Raw genomic sequence first — 7,123 nt, forward strand, 5'->3', positions numbered from 1 at the left:
AGAGAGAATTTCTAACAGAGAGAGCTCCTTGATTTAATTTTAATTTTTGTCAGAATGCCCAGAGCATTGAATGGGTGTTTGATCATTGGAACAACGTCCTTAGCACAGATCAAATGAATAAATACAATTAATTTACTACCACCACAGGAAAATTCTAAGATTTTGTTTATACAGATTGAGGCTGATAGTGAATATACAACCCCAAATGTGTGATACTCTTGCCTTTTCCATGATGCAAGTTCAATTTCTCATGTGAAGCTCAGGGATGAGAGGCAGAAAGCAATTCCTTTGGTATGTGTGAGATGGAGGCTTTTCTAACTCCTTTTTGGGGACTGCTAGTCCCAGGTAGTAACTGAAACCTTTTCCCAAAGATTGCAGCTAGATTAGTGCTTATCTGTATTTTAAAGCATTTTGAAATATAGTTAAAATGCGAGTTTGGCAAAAGAACTGTGTAAAATGGAAAACCAGCAAAATGCGAGGAGACTGCTGTTCATTTTGTAAGGCAAAGCTTGTGACTTAAGAATGCTGCTTAGCAACAGATGGGGAAAATCTGAAGGTGATCACATTGTCTTGCAGTCCCTGAAAATTAATTCTGCATGTTCATTCTGCCTTTTGAGTCCCATCCTTTTCATGCCCTGTTGTGCTTGTTCCTTGGATGAGGGCTGTGAGAAGGCTCAGCCGTGTGAGCCGGCTTTGCCATCCCGCGTTCTCACGGTGACACTGGGGGTGCAGAGCTCTGGCTCGGGCTGCTCCAGTCTCTGCAGCCCCGAGCGGCTGCTGGGCAATCGCTGCCGATCCCCAGGGAGGGAGGGAGGGAGGGAGGGAGGAGTGTCAGACCGAGGAGTGTCTGTGGATGCCTCACTGAGCACACACATCTGTCTCTGTTTGCCACTCACCACCAGCCCTTGGTGCATCTCCTCCTCTGCAGCTTCTCACACCTCGTTCTCCAGTGCTTTGACTTCATATGTCTTTTTCATACTTTCAAAGAGCATGGGGTGGCTTTTCTTTTCTAAGTTTGATTTCCTTATAAATTGCCCAGATTGAAAAAATTATTTTATGGCATTGCTAATGAAATTGGCAGATTGTGGCATTTGGGAAGCTGTAAAGAACCCATTTGATTCATGTGCCACTGTCATCATTCTGCATGCTCAGGGTAGAAGTATAAATACAATATTATAAATTGGCAAGTAGTGTTTGATTTATTTATCTGCAGATGCCTTCCCTGTGAACCAAGGCTTATGTTGACCAAGTCATTAATCAACTTGGTAGGCTTAAAGGATAAACATCTCATACCCAACTGAAGGATTCATTTGCATAAATAGTTAAGGAAGCAGTGATTTGCATTCATATTTAACAGGTATATGCCACCAGGGATGGTTTTACTTTTCCCTGGGGGAACTTCAACTTTTCAAATGCAGTTTGGACACAACGTAGCATGGGAATTACCTAGAACAGTTACATTTTTTGTTGTTCTGTTGTGGTGTTTTTTTGTTTTGTTTTGTTTTTTTTTTTTTTTCAATTAGCTGAATAGCAAGGCACTTTCCAGGAATGGTACTGGTTTTCTCTACAGAGTGCTGAGAAAACTTCAGGGTAAATTATTCAAGATATTGACTAGGGATAAGACAGCAGACTAGAAGTTTTATTTTGTAAAAACTGTCACCATATATTGATTATACTTATTACTTTATAAAACCACATTTAAAGACTTGATCATATGCCTATATCCTCTAGTTGGCATCTACACACAACCTGGGAAAAAACTACCGCCATATAGCTGCTAATTTGAGCTTCCAAATTGAAGGTTTGAGTGTTCAGTTAAGATGCAATTAGTTGAAAATGAGGCATTATGTACCAAAATCCCTGTGTCAGCTTTGAAACTTAAGCTTATGATGAAGTAAGACATTCCCAAATTGAAGTTATGGCTGCATTCTCTCTTCCTCTCTATGCCAAACATGTGTTCGTAATCCTTTCTACTTACTCATTATTTCTTAACACAAAATAGCAAATTAGGTCCGTATGAGACTTTTGGATAAATAAAACCAGATCATAACTGATTTGGCCCTCAGCCTATTTTGATATCTGCCAATTTAAGCAGTGTGACCCTAAAAATAAGGGTCAAGCTAATTACAATTGCTCAGAAATCCAGATTTTCCAGGTCTGAACTGGGTCCTGCCTGCCAGCTTGAATTTCTCAGTGTTCTTGAGTATTTAAAACCCACTCTTAGAAAAAGGATTTGAACTGAAAATCTCTAGCAGCAAACAGTAACTTCTTGATTCTTGACTCCATGCTAGCACTGAATCCCCAGCTTTCCTGTCTCCCAGGGTAGTTAGGCACAGCCCAGAGGGTAAGATTCAGCTGCCTTCTGGACAGGTTTTTGGTGAGCTCATGCCATGGAATAGGTGTCCCAAAGCTACACTGGAGGGGGCAGAATGTTTTTGCATGTGACAGAATGAATTGGTGCATCAGTGCTAGGAATCAAGAGAAACTTCAGTGTAAGCTGCTCAGAGTATCACTACACTCCTACAGAAATAAAGATTTCATCTGCAGCTGGTAATAAACAACATCATATGAGAGCTAAAAATGCATATGGAAATGAGATTTTAAGGTTTTAAGGTTCAATTGACCTATGAGTCAGTGGTGAGTTTCAATTTCACACTTCATCATGGACTTGCTTTATCAGCTTGGGCATAACCCTTTGCCTTTAGTTTTTTTGGCTCCCTATTTGTGAGATAAAATGAATACAACACCAAGTGCATGACAGAATTAAGTTCTTTATTTTATAACCTAGAAAAGAGACACAGTATTCTTCTCACAGTGCCTGGTTGGTATTTGACTAAAGCTCGTATTCTTTCAACCACAGTAAGTCAAGTTAAATGAGACCCACTTAAGTCCACAGTCATTAATTGCTGTATCAATATTATTAATCATCAAGGCCATGAGCAAGCCTATTCTGTACTGGACAGTCATTTCACTGCACTCTGACCTCTGTATGTTACTTTGTACCTCATCTCCCTGCCTGTGCTCTCACTGAGACACAGAGACCTGTGGATGCTGCTGGTGCATTAGAACAAAGCAAAATACAAGAGAAGGTTATTTTAAAAAAATTATTATCAAACCTTTATAACCCATTACAGCTAAAACATTAATGAAAAATTTGAAAAAGGAATTTCTGCATCTGTTTAAGTCTTTTAAAATTCTTTTCTGAGATAAAATTTGAGTTAAGTTCCTTGTTTTTAACTGTTATCAAGGAAGATAAAGAAGGTCTGTACAATACATTGGAAAAACTCTGGTGGCAATATTCCTTAACTGACTTTTGTTTTGGTTTGCTGGGTTTTTGTTGTTGTTGTTGGGTTGGTTTTAGTTTGTTGGTTTTTTTTATTTTTTTGTTAATGGAAGAAACTTCATCTCCAATCTGGTTAGAATCTTTGATCCAGTTTTTAGAATTTGAACTTTTAACTATTTTTTTATTCAGGTTAAAAAAACACTGCAAAACATCATTCATGTGCAGAATGCTTCATGATTGAAATATTGTACTGTTCCTACAATTGCATTTAGATAAAGCTGTTCACCTTCAGATAATGAAACCACTACAAACACCAAAATCCAGAAAACCCAAACAAAGGAGAGGCAAGAGTTCTGACTTGCAGAAAAAAAATCCGAGCTGGCTGTTCTGGGAATGATCTTCAGAATTAGCTCATTATTTATTCTTGGTGCACTCCACCAATTAAACAAACAGTTTTAAATATAGAACGGGGGATGGCCTTAGCTGGCTTTTTCAGGGCCACTGCAGATGTGAGGCTCGTGTCCCTCCTGCAGGCACTCTGTGTGTGCCCCTGCAGGTGCTGAAGGTGGGAATGGCCCAGGAAAGTCAGACATTCCTGCTGGACCCCAGCTGAAATTCCTCTTTGGGTTGGGTAATAACACAAGAGTTATTGAAGCCTCTGAAATATGTCAGAGATCCCTAAGGAGCTGGTGGGGCTGACCAAAGCCCCAAGTCTCATTTCAATACCAATAGTACTTTGTGGAAAAGAGCTTGGGTACCTTAGTATGTGACTCAGACCTTCTGTCAAGGGAATATTAAAGTGAAAAAGAAGAACTTGGTTATGATTTCTGTCAATTAGTGATGTGCAGTATAATGCAAATATTTAAGAAAATGGCAACTTTAATAGTTATATGAACTGTAGTACACCAGATTTATTGCTGCAGTACAGGGCTTGGCTGAGACATCTTCATTTTCTGAAGGACTGTCTGTATAGATTGTACTTCATGCACCAAGATTTGCACAGGACGTGTCTTGAAGATTTTCGGTATTTTTTCATATTTAATATGGGCAGGACTTTTCTTGAAGGGTCTCTCGATTTTGCTGTTGGGCTACAGCTGCAGGTGAGCTGAACATTTCCATCCTGGCCAGCTTTTGTTAGGAGTGTCTGCCCCCCTTGCTGTCAATGTTGGAAAGACATTGTGTAGGCTGTAGGGAAAATGCATTGATAGATTTCCAAATGCTTCTGTAACAAACAAAACAAGAGCATTACAGAGACTCCAGAAGTTAGAATTGTGATAGCTTAACACAAATACATGTTGATTTTATAGACTGGAGTTCTTCCCAACACTCAGCATTCAGAGATTTAAGATGATGCAGAAATAAAGCATATTTTGACAATAGGAGGAGTTAGAGAAGGGGATAAAGAAAAATTAGACAAAAGTAGAAGACATGCAGTTAATATTTTTGCTGTTGCAGATCTCCCACACCCTAATGTAAATGCTTAAGCATGGCATAAGACTTTTTGCAGGATCTGAGAACTTGCCAATTGTAGTACTGCAATATGTAAAAATGGTTGTGGGATATAAATGCCACAAGAAAATTTCCAACTTTTACTATCTATGAATAAGATTCCAAGAATTTTGTGACACATAAAAAATACTTCAAAATTTTTTCAGGGTGGGAAAAATTTATAAAATCAACTGATTATGATTTTATTGTGTCTGTTATTTGGACTGCTTTTAATCTGTTTCAAAAGAAATGTAAGGCAAACCCAAGAATTTAAAGTTGCAAGAACTGCCAACCTGCTGCTCTCTTTTCCCTGGTGTCACTTTCCAAGTGTGACACGCCTCAAGGCTGGGGACAAAATGAAAGCAAAGTACAATATTCTTTTTATGTAATCCCCTTGATCATAAGTACTGGACAAGGCTCCAGTGCAGCCAGTCTTGCAAAGAATTCAGTGTTATTTGTGCTCAACAGACATCACAAATTGCCACAATATTTAAGCAGCATTCTTGAGGGGAAACAAAAGGACAAGAATACAGACAGTCATGGTTAGGATAAGAGATGTAAAAAAGAAATAAATCAGAAAATTCCAGAGGAAAAATAGAAGAAAGATAAAAGTTGAATAGAGAATCTCAGAATAAAGTAAATTCACAAGAGTTTACATTTTCACAAGAAAAAAAGTGATGAAGAAACTGTAAAATGTTACTTAATTCAGTGCTAAATGGTGCTGTGAGTACAGGACTCACAGATCTCCACTGCAGCTGCACAGCTGGGACACTGCTGGGACATCCCCGTCACCCCAGGGTGTTCAGAGGGACAATGCTGGGACATCCCATTAACCCCAGGGTGTTCAGGGGAGGGACACTGCTGGGACATCCCCGTCACCCCAGGGTGTTCAGAGGGACACTGCTGGGACATCCCATTAACCCCAGGATGTTCAGGGGAGGGACAATGCACATGTCCCACTGTGTATCCTTATGGAACTGCAGGGCTCTGTGCAAAGAGCTCAGATTAGAATGATGCTGCCTATTGTTAGGGTTACATTAAAAAAGGCAAGTCAGCTCCAAAGATTTTGTCACATAGCCACTGTGTTTTCCTAAACAAAAACCAATAAAAATAAGAATGGTCTACGTGTCATTCTGGGAGCTGAGGAGGAAGCTGAGAGTGCAAGAACAAGATTGCACAGCTGACTGAAAATGCCAGCTTGGAAACAATGTCAGCTGTTTAATAATTCCAGGCTTTGATGGGAGATGATTAAGGCGAAAGAAAAAAGAAGTAACAATGAGGAACTGAGGACCCTAGAAATGAAAACTATGCTTTAATTTATAGAGGGAAGCTCTCACAGACAGAACTAGGGTAAAATGCAAGCTGAGAAACTGGTACCTATTTAGCCCTGATTAAATATTCCTAGGAAGTCTGCTTTACAGAAGTTGTGGATTAAGGTAATTTTATCATGCTTTAAAAAAAAAATGATGCTAAACTTAGCACATACACAGGCCCATTTTGACATATTGCAGCAGCATCTTCTGTTTAGACAAGAAATCACCACAGCAGTGCAGCAGCCCTGGTTACCCTCACTAACTTCAGCAAGAATCCATCTCTCAGCTAAGTCTTGGCCAGCCAAGCTACTTCACGGTTTTCAAGACTTTGACAGAGGATATTTCTTCCCTTTAATTTATTGAGGAGAAGCTTTCAAAATACAGATCAAAACTCAAATAAAAAACCAATCAGCCTCTTTGTATTGAAAAGTCTGGGAGATGAGTTCCTAACATTTTGTGCTCAAAATAAAAAATGGCCCTGAAACTCATAACATTTGAGTAATTCCTTGCAAAACCTTATCAAGACGTGAATTAAGAAGGTGCAGATACTATTGGTGTATTTTCAGTGCAAGAAGGTACCTAACAGTTAACAAAATATTAAAGACTTATGAAGCACATAAAAGGGTCCTGGGCTAAATAGATTTGCTAATACAAGCTACATTTGCTTCTAAAAGGTTGTGTGGTTATTCCAGAAGAACTGTCAGTGATCCAAGCCCAGGAAAGTTGCAGAAAGGAGCAACTTGGCAACTCTATAGCATGTGAACCCCTCACAGAGAGGCTTCACCTACTGAGGGACCTGGGAACATGGAGTCTTGGTTTGGGGACAAGCAAGAAGCTGAGACACTCCCAGACTGAAGGCAGGGGGTGTTTGTGTTTGCTTTTTTAATAAAAAAGCACAAATTTAAAACAGCAGCAATGACAAGATGTACAAATTCCATGACTGCTGGTGGAAGAGAGGGTTTTCATCATTGACCCAGCCCTGTGTGTGACTGCATTCAGGCAGAGCCTTGGGCTCTATAATTTCAGGTGGTTTCAGGAC

The sequence above is a fragment of the Zonotrichia leucophrys genome, chromosome 14, assembly GCF_028769735.1.
Source record: "Zonotrichia leucophrys gambelii isolate GWCS_2022_RI chromosome 14, RI_Zleu_2.0, whole genome shotgun sequence".
In the NCBI taxonomy this organism is placed as follows: domain Eukaryota; kingdom Metazoa; phylum Chordata; class Aves; order Passeriformes; family Passerellidae; genus Zonotrichia; species Zonotrichia leucophrys.